The sequence below is a fragment of the Varanus komodoensis genome, unplaced genomic scaffold, assembly GCF_004798865.1.
Source record: "Varanus komodoensis strain SLA01 unplaced genomic scaffold, ASM479886v1 scaffold39, whole genome shotgun sequence".
NCBI lineage: Eukaryota > Metazoa > Chordata > Lepidosauria > Squamata > Varanidae > Varanus > Varanus komodoensis.
In genome coordinates, this window is record NW_025335922.1 from 1,198,129 (window position 1) to 1,218,372 (window position 20,244).

Genomic DNA, 20,244 nt, shown 5'->3' on the forward strand with positions numbered 1-20,244 from the left:
ACTTCATACACAATCCTTGAGGATGGATTATCATATTTGTTTCATGGCAGCTGCTGAAGTGTGTACTCTCACCTTCTTTTGCTATCAGCCAGGGATATAGAACCTTAGGCCCAGGGGTCATGCCCACCCCTTTCTCCCGCAAACCCACTGATAGGTAGATTTCTGGCTTTTTTTAAAAAAAGCCTCACCTTCTTAGAGATTGAAATGTCTTTAGTAAGGTTTATTTACCAACAGGAAGTCTTAAGCTAACCTATGTTGGTATTGTTGTATTTTGGCCCTGGCCTTTCTGTCTTTGGTCTGTGCAGCTACAAGTTTCCTTGAAATGGAAAATGGCCCTTGAGCTCCAAATGCTGCTGACCTTGTTGTAGACCTTGTGCAAGAGCAAGAGGCACCATGGATGGTCCTGTGTCCAAGAATCCTGTATGTGAAGGAGGATAAACCCATGTAACTCCTCTCTGTGGGAAATATGTTTGATCCTAGTTTGAGGATAGCTTGTATAGCATACTATGAGGGACAAATGCCTGAGCACTGAAGTGTCAAAATAAGATGGACAACTGTGGGGATATTACTGTGGGGATACTAGCGTCCTGCATTTTGCCACATCAAATGAAGTCAGTGGAATAATACACTTAGAGATGTGTGTGAACAGATCTGATGGGTTGCATTTTAATGGGGGAAGAGAGAAATTACTTTAGTGGGAAGGGGTAGCAAGGTTCACAACAAAGGATATATAATCTTGGATATTTGTTGGACAAAGAGTATATTTTAACTGCATTTTTATACTTTTTAAATTGCAAAATAAATATAGCAACACTGGACAGTCACCTCTCCTTTTTAAAACAAAGCTTTTTTTGTCTTTGACATACACACTTAGTACAATGGTCCATTGATATGTATAGTGCGATTTAAGGTGCAATCCCATCCAAGTTTAGAGGAAAATGGCCTACAATACCCAGTGTGTTCTAGGCAACATAATCCAGTGAAATGGCCACAGTTTTACTCTTGTGTTGCATTTCAGATTGTAAGCACCTTGGGGCAGAGACCTCTCCTGAGTTTTTTAAAGCATGAGGTGTATCATTACACATTGATGGTGCGATGACGATGATGATTATGGTGAAAATATTGGTGAAGATGGAGAGGGGTGCTATGCTTCCACAATACTGGCAGGCTGGTAGAGAAAGCAACCACTGATGCTAAAACAGATACTCTCCCTTGCCAATAAAATTATTTATTTTTTATCATAGGAAAATACACAAATATAAAAAATAAGCAGGGGACCAGGTGCAGGCAATGGTAGCAGCTCACCTAAATTTCATAGATACTGTTAACTGAGGTTTAGGTCTGAGTAGGGGAAGTGTACTGACTCTCCTAAATCTGTGACTGAAAGTCAGGATGGAGTAGGAAGATGAAAGGAGAAGGTAGGCATGAAGCCATGAAGGGATAAGCAAGAAGATGTCAACTCAAAACTGGCCTGGAGGGCTAGAGAGTTCTGGCAAATTATTTTGTCTCAAGTGCTTTGCCTCTCCATGCTGTTCATATATTTATATTTTTGGCTTGCGGAAGTGGAGGAGCCAGGCAGCTAAAAATAGGACCCTCCTGCCCTAAAGTGACTGTCCATCCATCTGTTTTGTGGGGATGCTGTGGGCAGGGTGTGGTGCAGAGGGGAGCAGGCTTGGTCTCCACGTCTGCCTTTGCCTTTGTTTGTGTCCTGGCTCCTATGAGGACAGGAAAAGGCCTGGAGGCTGAGAAACAATGGCTCATTCTGCTCAAGTCAATGCCTGGTGCTCAGTGATAGGGAAGTGGGAAAGTGGCCAGCCTGCTGGCATTGGGACCTGCCCCCTCCCTCCAGCTGCATGAAAGGGTGAAAGAAAGAATAGTTATTCATGCCTTGTGCATCATCTTGCCCTCAGCCCCCAGACAGGGTTCTCTCTAACTAACTGGGAAGTATGTTGTAGGGGAAATGGTGTGGGGAGAGAGAACATTATCCTTTGAAACAGCCAGAGCCTTTGACCCAAGGGTGGGCAACTTGTGGCCCCTAAGGCCCCCTGTAGTGCTTGGTGTCATTTCGCACAATCCTTAGCTTACTTTCTAAAGACTCTTGCAAGTGACCAGCTCAAATCCTTAGCAGGAGAAGGGCAATGGACAGAGAGAATGAGAGAGAGGGAGAAGCGGGTGACAGGGAGGGAGGGAGGGAGGGAGGATGGGGAAGAATAACAAACAGGGTGCCAGTATGTGTGTGTGGTGGTGGGGGGGTATCAATAAGAGAGATGGTGAAGGAGAGAGAGACAGAAGGGCTGTCAGAGAGAAAGGATGTCAGATGCGGGCGAAGAGAGAGATTCACACACAGAGAACGGGTGACAGAGAAAATGAAAAGGGGTGGTCCTACCCCCTTTATCTCTGGCCTGCCCATTGCTAGGGTGTCACTGTATCCCATTTGGAAGAGGACAACCCTGCATCCTCCTCTAACTGGGAGCTGTTCCATCCATGTAACTAGAGCAAACATCTGCACTGAGGGGGCCTCTGGAACAGTGAATACCGAAGTGCAGTTCTGATATGCCTTGTTTAGAAATGAAGATGAGAAGATAAGAATGGCATGCTAAGTTACACCAGAGGTTGGGATACAAGTTGGGATCAACCTTCCCCAACTTGGCACCCCACCCCAATGTGCTGAACAACACCCAGCATTTCCAGTCAGCTGCCTGGGATGAAGGGAGCTGTAGTCCAATGCATCAGAAAGGGTCCAGGTCTGAGGAGGCTGCTTCGCATGTTATGCAGAAACTGAACGAAACTGCCCAAGTGAACACCATTTCTATTGCAGAGTTTCTTTGTAACATGCAGAGCAACTCTTTGAGCTTTTTGGAGATCAGCCAGATAGGAGGAAAAAACAGGTTTCGTTTGGAATGAGTATGCCATCAACAAGTGGAATAACATGTTTTGCGCTGATTGTCAGAGGGCTGAACTAGGCAAGACATCAGTCGCACAAATTGTGTGAATGGCTTTCGGAAAGGGGCATCAGGTGCTGGAGGCCTAAACTGGATCAGGCTTGGGAGGCTTTAGCTCCTTGTTCTAGATCCAGGGGTGGGTGCTCTGCCTGCTATCAACTTTTTATAAAACCATCCATGCAGTTGTTGAGCGCAGGAATGGTAGCCGAGAAGCAAGTCAGTTCATTACAAGTGGGACTTTGCACTGTACCTGGGGAGAATGAACGTGACCTTACCACATGCTTTCTCTTTCAGGGTCTACTTCCAGAAAATGCCCAGCTCTCTGAATTATTAGTCTACTAACACTGGGGACTTCCTCTGAAGCTCACCTTCACCTTAGAGAGATGTGATGCTCACTCCACAGTGGGTGAAGCACAGCTGTGATGCTCAGTGCCTGCTGACAAGAGGCGCAAAGGAGACACACATGGACTAGCACACTGGCTCATTGAGGACAACCCGGGGTTTAAAAAGAACATCCCAGGCTGTCATTATGTGAAAACCAAGCTGTTATGTGCTTGGTGAAACAATCTTTTCCAGCACATGAATAATGTCTGGCAAATTCATGTTCCTTGTGTGTGTGTGTGGGGGGGGGGGGTTAAGTTTGAACAAGCCTGTTGAGAAAGCACCCATAGTTTTCATTAGTGTTGGAAATGTGTCTTCTCAAGAGTGTGAGAGAATCTCCCTTTCTGGTTTGTGGGGCAGTCTATTTATGAAATTTGTCTCTTTTATTCCCTTTTTAGGAGGCTTTACTGGAACTTTCTGAACCGGCTGATGATGGGTCACAGTAGATAGGATTTTGCCACTCGACGTGTATGATGTGCATGGTTTTGAAAGGATGACTTGCTGGCCAGTGACCACAGAAAGCGAGCCAGGGGAGGGGGAGGGTGGTTAGACTTTGTGCCGAGGGACCTCTTTCCAAGTCTTTGCTCAAGGTCTCCAATGTGTATGGCTGAATTCCTGCCAGAAAGCGCCTGGTTGTTTACTCAACCGGGAGCTGACACATTCAAGGTCTCTGCTGATTCCACTTTCCCACACGCAGCTTGTTAACTGCATTCCTGGGCTGAGGGGACGCAGTGGAGTCCAGGAATGTGAGGGGGCTTTTGTCAGGCACCCTGTGGCATTCCATCCCTGTCCTACACCAACTGCTGAGACGGAGGGTATGTGACTTCCAGGCAGTGTGGTGGGGGCTGAATTGCAGGAACTGTTCTGCCGCTGGGATGACAGCAACAAGCAGCACTCTGTTATTGGGTAACCAGCTCTGCATTGTGACCTGGGTGGGAGGCCCACTTTCTACTTTCTCAGCCTGGGCCAATTGTAATCCCATCTTACTTTAGCAACACCTAGATCTCCCCCACTCCAGTTTAGTCCTTGCCCTAGACAATGGGCATTTTATGCTTCACATTCATTCAGAGAAATCAGCCTCCTTCAATCTGATGCCATCCAGATGCTTCAAACAACAACTTCTGCCATCCCCACACTGGCCCAAGCTGATGGGAGTTGTAGTCTAGAACACCTGGAAATTTGGCAAGGTTAAAATAAATCAAGAGATGTGGCTGCTCTGTGATTAAGCCTCACAATCTCATGTCTGATGCTTCCCACATACCCCGCTTATTTGAATGACATGGTTTATACTAAGCCTAGAAACTCATGCAGAGTTAACACAACAGGCAAGAAGCTTATATTTATATTCTCTTATTGTGAAGCCTTTATATTTCACATTGAGAGCACTTTGCACAGGTCAGGGTGACCTTGGTCATAGCCAGTTGCTGATAGCATTAGAGAACAGTCCAAAGCAAGTTTACTAAACACACTGTTATGCTCATGACCATTATTGCATAGGGTGGCCTGAAAAGAGGAACTGCTCTATGAAAAGAGAAGGCAAAATTGGGCATTAATTAGCATAATATTTGCATATGCTCACTTTGTAATTATAGCTGCAAATTTAGAGGTCAGGCAAATGGGGGCGACAACTGCCTGCCTGACCCCCAGCTACTTATACCACAGAGATTCCCCCCTTGACCTGGTAAATTTCCTCCCATGGATGGGGTACCACTGGCGAGTGCCACACGTGACCTTCTTCTGTTCTCCTCTGACAGTCTTGCTAAAATATTGACTATTTGCTTTGCCCTCTGCCTCACCAGCCCCAGTAGGCACCAGTCATCATGCAAATTAGGAAACATTTCCTGTCACTTTGGTAGACATCTCACCCTAGTAAGGAAGGCTGTGGCCAGTGACAGGCCTTTCAGTCTGCTCTCCAGGTGTTGACTGTGGATGATGGGCAACTGCAAGGGTCCTGCTGCTCTTTCTCAAGTTGGAACATCTGATGGAAAATGGTGTGGTGATCCTAGCATCAATCAATCCAGACAAGCAGGTGGAAAAGGTGGGCCTCTCCCTTGTGGTTACTTTTGGAGCTGATGGCAGTTTCATTTCCTTTGGAACTACTTGTGCTGATAGGTTAAGAAGAGCTATCCAATTGACATCCATACCAAGTTAAGGACTGCATTGTTTTGCTGTGCCTCTGTGGGGTCAAATATGTGGACTAGCCTTGGAGTTCCTTGAGTCCTAGTCAGTTATTTGGGTGATTTATTAGACTTGCCCAGCGAGGCACCATTATGACAACCATGACAACCATTATGTGACTAGCCACATCTTCTGTGGGAGCCATTTTGTGGTGGTGCCCACAACAGTTTCTCAAATGCCTAAATGTGTCTATGCGTCCAGAAAGGCTGGGGACCCCTGCTGCAGGGGGAATCTTTAGGCTGTAGTCGGACAACTCCCACACCATGGTCCAGCCCTTGCCTGTTTGCCTTCTGCCAAGCCTTCCATTCCTCCCTGTTCCATTTCCCTGTGCTGAAACCTCATCTGACTTGACCCTTCATTTCACTCTCTCACCTCCTGGTGTGACAGGCAGTTGCTGAGAAACTTGGCCAAATGCATCCTATTATTATTATTATATGTGTGCTTTTGTGGAAGATTCCCTTTCTGTTCCAAGCTCCTTCTCCCCACTCTCTTCATATAATATCAGGGTACATAAAGAGCCAACGCATGGGCCTTGGGCAGATGGTGGGAGCACAAGCCGTGAATCCAGGCTGGCAGGGCGAGGAAGTGGGCCTCTCCCTTGTGGGCACTTTGGGTGGTGGGTTGTTCTGGAGGCCTTGTAAATCCACACCCTCCTTGGCAGCAGCCCCTTCTGAAATGGGAGCCTGTGCTTTTGATAATACCACAGAGCTCTTCGTCATCTTCTCCTTTTTCCAAACAAACAATAAATAAAAGTTGCCTACTTCCACCCCCTCTACACACACATTTTGAAAGAGCCTCTAGGGTGGCTGCTGGAAGCAAAATGAAACCTTCAGCTGTTTGCCCACATGCTCCTTTTCACTCAGGGAGGCACACCGAAGGAATGCTGCCTCCGTGGGCCCGATGATCTCATTCAATTCCCTCCTCTATCCCAAGGGAAGAAGTTCTGCACAAACGGGGGTGTGTGGGGGGGGGTTCGGTGTTGTGGCTATGGAGCGCCTTCCACTTGGATCTGTCTGCACCAAAGCCCTTTCCCCTGATTCAGCTGCCTTTTGAATTTCATGGAAAGGGATGTTCCTTATTGTACACCATTGGCCCATTTTCCAGAACATCCTGGTGCCACGGAACATAATGGATGTCCCTTATCTCAGACACCACAATTCCAGACTGTCCCTTATTTCTTGCGCAGGCTTTTTTCTTTGAAAGTTGGCTGGTTTTGTTTTTAACTTACTCCTACTCCCTGCTATGGAGTAAAGGGGCTCACGCGTCTGTCTCTGGCTGCCTTTTAAACTGCCACAGGAAATGCAGTGGGGTCAGGGGGCAGGCAGCAGTCCCTCCCCTGGGGGGTAGGCGGCACACATACACACAGGGACTTGTTTAACTCCGAAGGGGGGAGAGGACCAGGCATTTCCTGTTTATGCGACTCACAGACCCCGAGACGAGGCAAGGCGGGAGGGAGGCAGGGAGGGATGCGTGATGGGCTTGAGTGGCTGCAGCACAACCGAGAGCAAGAATAGCAGCCTTGTGTGCGCATGTGCTTTGGCGACAAGAAGCCGGCTGACTTGCCTAGCAAGGATTTGTAGCCGAGAAGCAACCTTGTGACCGGGGAATCTGGAATTCTACCCCATTGCCAGATTGTTGTGCTTCGGACAAATAGTGTAAATTGTGCAGGTTTCTGGAAAAGTATTTGCTTTGTTCCAGATGCTGTGTGCCTGTTTGCAAAAGACCGTCCTGGTTTCCTGTAGAATGGCTACCAAAAGCACCTCCAAAGAGGAAAGGGAGAAAGGGAGGGAAGGAGAAAAGGACAGTAATTGGCATAGAACTGTGTGCATGCCGATTCATAAGGACGGTAACAAATTGAGAAGGCATGCCTATAACTGAAGCAGGAATACAGTGTGGCAAGGAGCTCTACCTGCCTGCCTGCTTAGGCTTGTTGTCCAGGGGCTAACTCTTGATGCAAAACTTCCAAGGCCTCTTGCTTCTCCTTTTCTGTGGTTCTTTATCTTGAAACCAAATTGGGCTTCTGCTGAACTGCCCTTCAGTCAGAGGGTGCCTTCAAAATAAACGCCTTCCCTCTAACAGTCCTGTTGTAAAATGGCCATGTGGATCCCATTTCTTTCAGATCTGTAGAGTCATGTCCCTTCCTATAACTCCTGTTTTTTGCAACACTGACTATTCATTATATTTATTTATTTTAGGGATTTATATCTTGCCCTTGCACAATTTCCCAGGGTGGTTAGTGTCCCAGAGACTGGTGTACAGATCCTACTACCCTTGTGTGCATGAGTTTGTATTCTCTGAAGCTGACCTGCCTATTTAATCTGAAAGGTCAAACCTGGATCAGATTCTCAAGGGATGAGCATTGGCCTTCCTGGCAAGGAAAAGCTGGGTGTTTACTCTCAAGGGTTCCGGCACAAAATGTTGTTGCAACTAGGAGCCTCAAGCGAGTTTTGTCTATAGATTTTCCTTGTTTTTCTTGGTTTGAATATGATCTTGTCTCTGTCCTTGGCGGCTGCTAGTATCTGTGGGGCGGCTTGTAAGGGAGAGGAGGAGGAAGATATTTTGGCTTGGGACATCGAAACAAGAAGCCCTGGGAATAGTCAGGAATGTAGTAGCTAGAAGGAGAGGCATAAATAGCACCAAATGAACAATGAAGTCTCTGAGCGTGAATAATTACTACCCCTTGTTACTTCTGTGCTTATAGTTACTAATTAAGGTGACCACTGACATATTGCCAGAAAAGAGAGGACAAAAGAGGACACAGATTTGCATACAATTGTATGTGCTAATTGATATTGTTATGCTTCTGCACCCAAGCTTGGGAGAGGTGAGGAGTTTCATGGGCTCCAGCAGTTACTTAGACTTGCTCCCCAAGGAAAAGAACATGAAAGACTTGCGGCATTTCTTTTGTGAAAAAGGTTTATTTCTCCTCAGTTCAAAAACTAGAGTCTACAACATTCCCAGACTAGCAGACCTCTGGCTCCTCCTCATTGACAACCCAAGTCAATGTTCTTCTGCTTTTGTTCAGGCTCTCCAGCCTTGCTCTTGCTACCCCTTAGGCCAGGTAGAACAAAAATGACCAGTTCAGGAGTTAACAGAAAGCCTGTGGCAGGGCCATTCCTGAGTCACTTTATAGTCTGAGACCCTGACTTACAAAGATTTCCTGAAAGGCCATCTAGACTGACCCTAAGCACCTGACAATACATAGATGCAAATTCAGAAAGGACAATTATTTCAACAGAAGAACAGCACATCACATACTATGAGTCTTCCCTGCCTGCCTGCTTCTCAGTGTTCTGTCTGGGCAACTTGATGGTCTCTGCTGACTTGCCCTTCTGCTGCTTCTTTAGCTTTAAACCAGACTTGGGCTGGACAGTTTTTCAAATAGAGGATGCCTTCAAAGGGAGGACTGTCCTCTGTCAAATGGAGAACTGTCCTCTATAAGGTAGGACACATGGCCACCCTTTTGCTAATATGAATTAAAACCATTTCTCAGGAATTGAAAGACTGGAAAAGCATGGTAATCTGGAGGAACTTTCTATATTAGCATTATTAGGAACTGGATACTACTTGGTAGAGTTTAGACTTGCTGGAACTCAGAGCTTCTGTGGAGATGCAGCAATTAAGATGGCTTGCTGCAAGAGACTGGTGGATCTGGGTGGTGTTCTGATGGATCTTGGGGATCATCTTGGCATGAGACTCTATCAAAGCCTTGGTTGATCTCTGGAATGAAGAGATAGCCTGGGCTGAGAGCTCCAGCAGGGCCTGGGATAAGGTGGTGGTTGCTCTCAGATCCTGACAGGCTGAAATGTTGTATTTTTTGAGCCGGGAAATGTAGGCCCTCAGCAGCCCCTCTCCTTTACATTCATGTTTTGCTTTACAATGAAGAAAAAGCTTCACAAAGAGTGAGAAAACACTAATAATCAGTGACTGGGTAAAAGGGGGGCAGATGGGCAAAATTAGAACTTCTGGAAGGCTGAATTTGGGGCCCTTGCCATTTTTGCACCATTTTTGGTGCAGGGAGTAATGGGATTTTCAAATGGGATTCTGTTCAGAGTAAACTTACATGGGATCTTGCCTGTGGGAATGGACATCACAGTATTGTTTTGGGGGATAAAACGCTAGTTTATGTGCCAAGTAGAACCTCAGATTTCATTCCATGCTTGGCCAATTGTGGAAGAGCAGCGCTGCAGCCCTAAAAAAGATGGAGAGCTGTGCTGGATCAGATCAAGGGCCAATTTTGTCCAGCATCCTGAGCAGTATCCAGTGTTGCAAACCCAACAGTGCTAAATGCACCATTCTAGCAGGAACAACTGCTAGGGTAACAGAAAGTGAGCACTTGATAGTGCAAGCCCAGATGCTAACTCGAACTATCGCTTCAGAATGGGACAAGTCAGCAGGGTTTCATTCCACTGCCTTATCCCATTGCAGACGTTGTAATTTTGGCTAGATTCTCATCTGCAACCTTGGATTCAGCCTTCTACAGCTCCCACAAGAGCTAGATAGAACCCACAAGTAGGTCACTTATCTTAACCATAAGTTAAGGGCCTTGGCATGGACATGGCATGTGTTTTCTCACACCTGTCTCAGTTTTACCATTGGGACGGAGATATGGATACCTTCGGAACATTTTTTCTCTAGTGTGTATGCAACTGGAGTAACATTCTTCAGACTCCATCCCTCTTCTTTAGGCCTCCAGAAATTAAATCTGGGGAGAGATGCATATGGGCACAAAAATGTGCACATGCAAACACAAAACTGCCAGTGCTCCATACCTCTCAGTCTCTTCAAATTCACCTTCAAAATCAAGACAGTAAATCTTGCTGATTGTGTTTCTGAAGTGCAGCTGTTTTATAAGGACACCCAGAACCGTCATGAGGCAATATATTCTTAAAAGCAAACAGTTATGGTCAGTTTACCAATGCACTCTGCTTCTAAGGCCAGCTATTCAGTAAATGAATAACAGCAAGGGGACAGGAGGGGAAGTGGAACTCTAGTTCTGCTTTATGGATCAACAAGTCTAGCTCCACTTTTTGATGGTTCCACTTTGGATCTGTGTTAGTGATTATACTCAATTATTTCATATATATGCCACTGGTATATTGTTGTTTATACTTTTGCATTTTTATATAGGTCACTGCCTTGCTTTACTTTTATTTGTTTTGTTTTTTAAATTTTATTTATTGGCCTTTTTCTTAATTGTATTTGTGGTGTTTCTGACATGAATAAAGAAAGCAATTCTTGTGTGTGTATGTTTATTGCCAGCCTCAGGGCTGGTCTACAAGCTTAACTTCAGTGGTGACTATAAGGAATAGAGCAGGAGTGGACAATGTGGTGCCTGTGGACACCAGTGTACCTTAGACACCTTCCTTGGTGCTCACTGAGGTGCCTACCCCCTTCCTTTTCTTTTTGAGACCATGCTTCTTACTGGTTCTTGGAATCACTTCAAAGCAATGTGAGGACCTTTAGCTGTTCCCATCTTCTTTTCCCATGAATGCTTCTGGGGTGTATGTGGAAATGAGATGGTGGACACCTACAGACCCGTGCTTTTCTCTGCAATGCGTTTCTGGCCAGGACAATTTCTCAAATTGATGGTAGTGCCCATGGACCTAGAAAGGTTACCTAACTCTGGAATTGGGCTCAAACAAAAGAAGAGTGCACACTCAAGGGCTGACTATGGGTTCAGTGAGTTGTCATTTAAATGTGGGCTTTTTGTTGAATGTGAATGATCACCTGTGTTAAAAACCCATATTTGATAACCATGAAGAGAACTCGTGGTTTGTTGTTCTTGGGTTGTGAACTGTCAGTTTTTTATGGCTAATAGAGTGGTTTGTTAGTGTGGTTTGGTTCAGACAACATGTTAACCCGAGTTCTACAAAAACCGATGCTTCGATGACAAGCCACACTCAACCAATACTCAACCCCTGAATGTGTGCTGTTGTGCTGTCTGAGCCAAGTGTTTTGAGTATTCATCCGGCCTGCTTTGTCAAAGGTGGATTATTGCCCAAATGAAATTGCATGGGGAACTGGCTACATAGAGGGAGTTGCTAACTAATGGGGTGGGGTGGGGGTAGCTTATCTTGCTCCTGTGTCACTGAACACCAGCTTGAAATGTAGAAGTCTGCCAAGAACATTTTATGCAGCAAAGAGTTAAGTAAAATTGCTTCCTATTGCTTCTATATTAGGGTGTTGTTAAAAGCTTCGCTATGGGGCTGGCTTGAAGAGTTGGCAAACTTAGCTGTAAAACTGACTGTATGTATTTGCAATTTGCAATAGGTTTGCAATTGGACATGAGCATGTATGAAACTTAACAGTGGAAAACCAGGCAGTGCTGATGGATGCAGTTGAAAGGTTCCTGCTGCTTCAGCAGCTGGAGGTTGGCTACTGCCTAGTGCTCATATATGTGATGTGGGTGGATCCATGCATGGTTGACAGGGAAGGGGCTTTTTCTCATTAGCAGAACCCATGCTTGGCACGTGGAAGGCTCCATTTTGATCCCTGGCATTTCCAAATAGGTCGGTATGGTCCTGTTCAACTTGACCCAGAATCCTACAGCTTGAAAAACAAGATATTTGGCAGTCTTCACAAAGTCATTGCCAAAAGCATCTGGTATCATGACCCAAAAGCAGCTGCTCAGTAAAAACATCATATTAGGACTAGAGTTTTTTGGTCCATCTTTTGAAGGACTTTCAAGAAGTTTAAATTTACAGAGGGCAATGACCTTCTCCCATTGTGCACATAAAGGCCTCCTTCCTATTTCCCTCCATACCATTCCAATTCCTGCCCTTGGAGGCAGCTTCCTATATTTAGGGGAGGAGCCATTGCTCAGTGGTGATGGAGAGAGCCATGCTGGAAAACATGCTATATCGTACCACTCAGCTTGAATACCCTCCCGAAATACTAGCTGCAGAATAAAGTACCTTACTGTATCCATCTCTCCATGGTTAACCAACAGTACTAAAGAAGAGAGTATTATTCAGTCGGAAAAGGTTGATACCCCTTCTGCCATGCATGGTCCCAATCTAATGCCACCTACCTTTATTCACCTTTAAAAAATCTGCAGGGGATTCTGTTTTGTCCAGTCTCACATTAGAGGTGTTACCAGGACTAGTGGAGGCAATCCAAAGGCACTGCGCAGTGATTCCATCTTTCTTCTTTAATGAAGTTTTGTTCTGTTAAGAAACATGCAGAAGATGTCGTGGGCTACAGATAAAAAATAATGATGCTTGGAACCCCCATCCATTTTTTTGGTGAACCAGGCAGTACACTTACACCTTAAGACTCTCAGCTGGAAACACTGTTTGTAAACTGGCTTTACTGGGTAGGTTCAGTTTATAGATTGGAGGCTTTGCAGCCCTTTAGGGGTTGAGGGACCCCTGTTGAGGGACCCCTGTTACACTCTTGCAGAGTGCCAACTTTTCTCCCAACCTGCCTAGCCTCCCACTACACTAAGTAAAGTGTGCAAAGTAACATGCACTCACACATGTGCACACGCACGCCCTCTTCATGCATCCATTATTCTATTCCCGTGGAACTCTCTGTGCATGGAGAACCCTGGAAAATCAACACCTGAGGAGAGCTGCACATGCAGAGTAAGAACGGTTCCAAAGTAATTACTTTAACAATTGCGACTCTCAAACATTTGCACTCACGAAGAATCGCAATTTGTGATAGCATTCAAGGTTGTTCAGAGCGAAGTGGCCAAAGTGAGGGCTGTCAAAAGGTGTGTAACCTCTGGGGCGTCCTCAAGGAAGCCATGGCGGCCCACAGACGCCAGGTTGAAAGGCCCTGGAATAGACCGGCCTTCCCGAACCCTCCCCCACCGTATGTGCTGGACTACAAATCCTAATTAGCTGGCTGGGGATGGTGCCAGATTGGAGAAAGGTTGCTTGCAGGCTGAACAGCAGGGGGCACTCTTGGCCTGGTTTAGGCATACTGCGGGGAGCTGAAACTGGCATAGCCTTAGCTCACACTTCCTGCTTTTTGGAGCCCAGGAATTTCATGAATATTCAAACTCTTTCCTTAAAAGGAAAAAATGTGAATATTTTGGCCAGTCCTTGTTTTTCCTAACTTTTTTTTGTTATTTAAGTGGTTGGGTGGCTCCAGCTTTCTCCTTCCTGGCTTCTCTTAACCAGCCAGAAACCAAAAAGCAACTATGAGCTGAGTACAGAGTGAGGGAGACACCTTGTGGCCAGGCCATGTCAGCTCAAGCAACCCCCCCCCGCGCCCCCTTCCTAACTGTGTGTCGTCGGTCAGCTCAGCCCTCCTGGAAGAAGCAAACAGATGATATCAGCAGTGACGCACCACCGGGGCTTTTTATCCGGCGGTTCTACTGCAGTGCTCACAGTGGCCGGTGACGACTTTTCCTAGGCAGCATATATTGTCCTCCTTTGCAATGCGAAGTGTATGGAGGTGGCTAGATCTTAAATTGGACTTAAGACCCCTCCCCGCCTTTTCCCCCCTACCAAAGACCTGCTCCTGGTGGAGATGACAACTAGCAGAACTGGTTTCTTGATATGGATCAACACAGCTGCCTCCTTGGATGGTCGTGATGAATTGTCACTTAAGAACTGTCACTTCGAAACTCACCATGACACTTGACACTGTTGATAGAAGACAGCTTCTTCTTTGGGGGCAGTTTATTTATTTAGGGCTGCGCGGAATTGCCACAGACCATTTCTTAGCTGTTTCCCCTACCTTGTGATAGGCTATTTTTCTCTCAAAAGAGGGTGAAGGCAAAATTGTTTGGGTAGCCGCCAGCTGTTTTTTTTCCCCTAGAAAACTGCATTCTGAAGTGCTTTTTGAATTGGGTAAAATTCAGAATAATGATTGGTCTGATTGGTCCTTCAGTAGCTCATTTTATTCAAGAGGTGGAGTATTAAATAGCCCTCCAAAGAAAGGTCAAAGCAAGGCTTGTTAAACACATTAAACACAGTGTCCCTGTTCCATACTAAGGGAAATGTTTTAGCCAAGACAAAGGTTTAAAAGGTACCCTATTTGGGGGGGGGGGGTGCCCGGTGTTGGAGGACAGTGGGGAGGGTAACCACACAATCTTTACAAATCTATTTCACTTCGTGTCTGGCCATTAGGCCTGTTTGCAATTTCAGACAGTCGGTGCATGTGGCCCTTTTGATTGTTGATGCAGTAAATGTGGCTTGTATCATCTGAACCTAATGGAAGTGGGTTGTGCAAGGTTGTGTTAAACCCTCACACAATCCATGCATACCAGGTTTGGATGATACAGCATGCTGCAGTCATGGCTTGATAATTTAAAAAACTGCCTGTCGTGCACTGCAGCATATCATGGGTTATTTAAGCCACGGTGAGCCCTTGAGATCATCTGAACCAGATCACTGAATTCAGTGGGACTTTCACCCAAGTATGATTCAGAGAAACAAATTCAGGGGAGGGTCCATTTCATCAAACCATTTCTCCCTGAATTTAAGATTTGACACATTTTTGGTCATTGTACTGTTTCTCTTCATTTCTCCATGCATTGTATTCATTTGTCCATGCATTGTATTCATTTTAGGCTCAGCATTCTCACTCTTCCCAATAGTAGAACCATAGAGAACAGCAGCGTCGAGCCACCAGCTTCACGAGTACCACCATTGGCTGCATTCTAAAATTGAGCTGGAAAATACATAGCATGATAAAAATTCCAGGCTAATAAAAAAATCTTCCTTGGTCTCCAAAAGGATATCAGCATCCCTCTTCAGCCTGGAGCCTTCCCAGTGTGTTGGACTGGAACTCCTATGTGGCTGGGAATTACGGGGGTTGCGGTCTAAGGCAGCAAATCAGGGAAGTGTGCTGTAAGTAGTTGGGGATGATGGTGGTTGTAGTCCCACACATCTGGAAGGCAGCAGCTCAGGGAAGACAGATGTCAGACCTGATGGAGAGCAGTGGTTTTAAATGATGGGAAGCACTGAACTTTGTTTGCTGTACAGTTGCCTTGTGGGATGGGGCAGCAGCTGCATCCTCATTTATTTATGATTTATTTAAAATCTTTCTGGACTGGCTTTCAAGCCAGAAGCCCTCCCAAGATGGTGTACAGCTTTGAAAGACTCAATAAAAATGAATGCAATATTTAAAATGGTAAAAGACACGATAAAACATCAACAGCAGCTTAAAGATAAAACTTAACACTTCAAATAAAAATAAAGGGATGCATGCAGCCACAACTGAGTCCAATATCAGGAAGAGACCAGAGTACCAGAGTAAAGTCGGATGCTTTCGGTGCCTTTTCAAAAGCTTGCAATAGGGCCTGGCGAATCCCACTGGCAACTTATTCATCTGGGACCATTTTGCCTAGCTTCAGCCTTTCTCCGAGGGCGTTTGCTCTCTGGAGCCTACATGGTTTCTGCCTTGGGGTAGGAACACTCCCAGAGTGCACCATCACCTTTCCTGTGTGCCAATCTTACCTATAACTGTGGTAATTAAACAGCTGTTGTTGCTGTTGTTATTAAAACTCAGGCTCCCTAGCATTCCACTGTACTCTCCTTTGGATGCAACTGACCTTGAAACAGCAGTTCTGAGCTCCCCACTGCTTCAGGAAGGGAAGGAAGAAAAGAATATCTTTCTGAATTTACACATCCAGCTGGAGGACGTTAAATATTTATTTTGGGCCTCCGAGGATGCCAAGATGTTTCCTAGATGCAGCAGTCATTAGTAGTGCTGCGCAGGGTGGGAGAATCGCAAATAGCACCAAATCTCTCAATGAATTCAGAAAAGTGGTTCACTCCACTATGCAACTGCCAAGTCAGCAGCACAGCTCCTGCGGAGGAAAGTGGAGCAGGATTAGCCCCTGAGCCCCACACATCATCTCGCTCCTCTTGCCTTATTTACATTGCAGCTGCTGAAGGGCCTGCATTTGGAGTGTTTTGGCAATGTGCGCACGTACTTGTGGGTTGCACAGGGAAGCGCGATTATCCAGCTACAAACCAGGTAGTGAGGAACTGCAAGCAAGCAAATGGAGGCAGGAGCTGGCCGCCACTTGGGCAAAGCCCTTGCTTGCATACACCCCGGGCAGGATGGGACCTGTGGCTTCCCTGTGATGCTGAGCAGGCCTACGCAGAAGCGTTGTTAGAGGGTGACCACTGGGGCTGGAGGACTGAACTGTCCACTGGGTGCCCTGAATCTGTGGGAGGCCTTCTGCTGAAATCAGGCCACAGAGGTCCTGATGATCTTTGTTGCATCAGGGCCCCTGGATTAGTTGGCTTTTAGCCCACATGTGCTTCACATCCTGCTGCCCCCCACAATCTTTCTGCTTGAGGTTTTCCCCCTGAAATCAGCTGCTGTCCTCTGCCCTGTCCATGGGGTGTCCTTATGAGACAAGGGCCTTTAAATTCATGCATAGGCTTTACAGCTTATGCAGATACGTGCATTTCTTTGTCCTGCGGGCCTGAGCTTTTCAATATGTAGCATAGCCCCTGAGAGTATGTCGGGGCTATTTGTTATTTTATTTATTTAACTAATTTTGTTCAGAGGCTGCCCATTAGCATCATGCTGTGACATACTCTGAATTTTGCTTCCTCTCCCAGCAGGAAATTAGGCTGAGGAAGACCAACAGACTGGTTCTGTCCCTTGGTCATTTCATTCCGCCGGGAGCCACGGGGTGGGCGCCAGGAGCCCTCCGCTCTTTGCAGTGCTACTGCACATGGTGAGCCAGCAGGGATGTGCTTTGGGGCATCTTCCTGGGCAGTGAAGTCGTTTCAGGTCACAGACTGGCCTTACTCACCCAAGCTGGTGGCTAGGTCCTCCTAGGCAAGAAGGGATGCAGGGCTTCTGTTGTGGGGTGGGCTTTGCTTGAGCAAGAGCGCTCTCCCTTGCTCTGCTGGTTTCAGCACATTCCTCAGCTCCAGCCTTGAGTTTCACTCCTCAGCTCTTCACACCTGGTTCCCAAATCCTGGCTCCTTTCTAATTCCTCAGCCCTGGAGTAAAGCACGTCTCAGTAGGATGTGAGTCCTGTAGGGGAGAGGACAGTGCATACCCCAAATTACAGAGTTCATCCCTGGTATCTCCCTTAAAACAACAAGAACCACAAGGGCAGCTGGTTGCAGGCTCTGGAGTGCCACCACCAGGAAGACTAAGTGGTGATGGTCTAGACGGGCCAATGATCAGGCTCAGTGTCAGGCAGCTGTACGTGCTCCTGGCCACCATGTTGCTGCGATTGCGTGCAAATGGGCCACCCAGGATGTGTGCTTATTCACCTGTAGTTGCCAGTCTTATTGTGGGGGAAACTTACGTCTTCTGCACTGAGATGCAGCTCATATCAAGTTTTGGCCAGCAGAGTACCTTCTGTTGAAGAAATGGAATGTCACCCTGCATTTAGGTTCACCCAAGTTAGTAGGATGGATAAAGCAGGTGCGCCGGCCATTGCAGGAGAGAGAACTGAAGCCCTCAGAGAGAGCCCTGAAAGTGTCTGTCCGCAAAGAAAAGCCCCTTCCTTATATAGCTTGCCTAACACTTACAAAGGGAAATAGAAAGCTATCCAATTACTAGGGAAAGCAAATGACAACAGTTGCAGGTATGCCAATTAACAAACACTCACCTGTTTGCTTTGATGTTGATTTACAACAGGCACAGGCTAAATCTTGTGTCAAAAAGAAAGGGCGAGTTCTAACAGACACAGACTACACCTCGGATTATCACAGATAGTTGTGATTTACTACATCCTGAATCTTCTCAGTGCATTGTACTAATTACCTCCTCAGCACATACACATGGTTTATGCTTCCACCAGGCCTGGTTGACTAGAGAATATTCAAAGCCTGAACATTTTTGGCTCCTGCAATGCTTATGCCCTGTCACTAGGTGTCTGTCTTAGATAGGCAGTGAACTCTTTGTGCAGTGAACTGGTGACACTGCTCTAAATATTCTGGTTCTGAAGTAAGAACTATGGGATTCAATGGGGATTAACCCCAGGTCAGTGCATGCAGAAGAGTTACACAGCTCTAATGTCAACAGTTATGAAACTGAAAGATTTTTCATACCTTGGTTCTGTCAACAGTTCAATGGGAGACCAGCCAGAAATCAGAAGCCCGAGACTTGGAAGGGCAGCAATGGAGGAACTAGAAAAGATCATAAAGTGTAAGGACATTTCATTGGAAAGCAAGACCAAGATCATCCACGCTGCTGTTTTCCCAATGTATAGGCATGAAAGCTGGGCAGTGAAGAAAGCTAATAGGAAGCCCATCAATGTTTTTGAAATATGGTGCTGGAGGAGAGCTTTGAGGAAATACCCTGGACTGAGAGAAGGATGAAATGAAGACAAAGCTTTCCCTGGAAGCAAATATGACAAAACTGAAGCTGTCATACTTTGGACACATCAAGAGAAGGCAAGACTCAGTGAAGAAGACAATCATGCTGGGTACTGTTGAAGGTGGAAGGAGGAGGAGGAGGAAGACGTGGAAGACCAAATACGAGATGCATTGACTTCATAAAGGAAACCAGAGCCTTGAATTTACAATTGTTTAGCAGGGCTGTGGAGGACATTCATTCATAGGGTGGCCATAAGCTGGAGATGGCCTGATGGCATGTAACAGCAACAAGAAGTGCATAGAGGATTGCAGCATTAATCTCTTCTACGTTCTTTACAGAATTTAGCATCCTTTGGTCTCTTATATATTGGTGCTAAGCTCTAAGATAATACTTGTAGCTAAAGCAGCCTCCACCAGCCCCTGCAAAACTTGATCCTTTTTGCAGCTTTGTTTTGTCTGAATTAAGTAACAACACCTCACATTTTATTGTTCTATTTGTTAGATATCTTTGATGTTGCTCACTCAACAGCTAATGTGTAATTCCAATTTGTGCTTAAAGTCTACAGGGAGGGTTTCAGCTCTCCAATGTTTTGAGGCAAGACAGTGAAGAATCAAGCTCTATGTATTTGCTAATAGAAATGGCAGACTGTATTTCGATTAAGCTGATACACGGTCTCTGAACTATTGCTCAGGGGAGCCAAAGAGAAAAAAGGGAGAGTTAAACTGGATTAAACTGTTAATTTCTTTGATCACTTGTTTAGTGTGTGTTCTTCTGGCACAAAAGACTACGTGTTGTTCTTTGTTCTTCCAGCAAAACAAACTAAGTAGGAGAAAATTCTCAGACTATAAATCACAAGTAGGTATGATATCCCAGATGCATATTTGCAGCACTGTCAAAACATGGGAGGAAGAGGAGCTCTTATACTGAATCTTGGTTCCTTGGGTGGGAAGAAAGAGAGGATCAAGTCACCCGTATCTGACTGAGAACCTGGAGAACTGCTGCCTGTGAAGCATCCTGGTGAGCCCATTTCAGCATGTCCAAGCCCTTTTGGAGCAAGACATGAAAGACAAAAGGCAGCACTGACTCCAGGCTTTGGAGGGTCCTGGGGTGAGGCACCGTCACTGCCCTCACTGACCCCGCAGCCAGTCTACCTTCTGCCATGACCATGGTCACCAGAGGTTCCTGTTCCTCCTCCTCGCCCCCATCATTGCTAACACTTTCTTGCCTGACAGACAAGAGCCAGTGAGCAAGTGGGAAGAGGCACTCCTCCTCCTAGTCTGGGTCTGAGTAAGAGGCAGGTGAACAAGCAGGTTGCAATGGTGAAAAGAAGAGGTCCTCAGAGGTCTTGTCAGCGAGTGCCTCAACACACGCCTGACCAGGCTTACCCTTGATGCCAGCTCTGTACCTCCTTTCTCCCTCGCATCTTTTCTGTGAAAGGTTTGGTATGATCTTGTAGTCTGCAGATTGCTACTGAAACTGGGCCCAG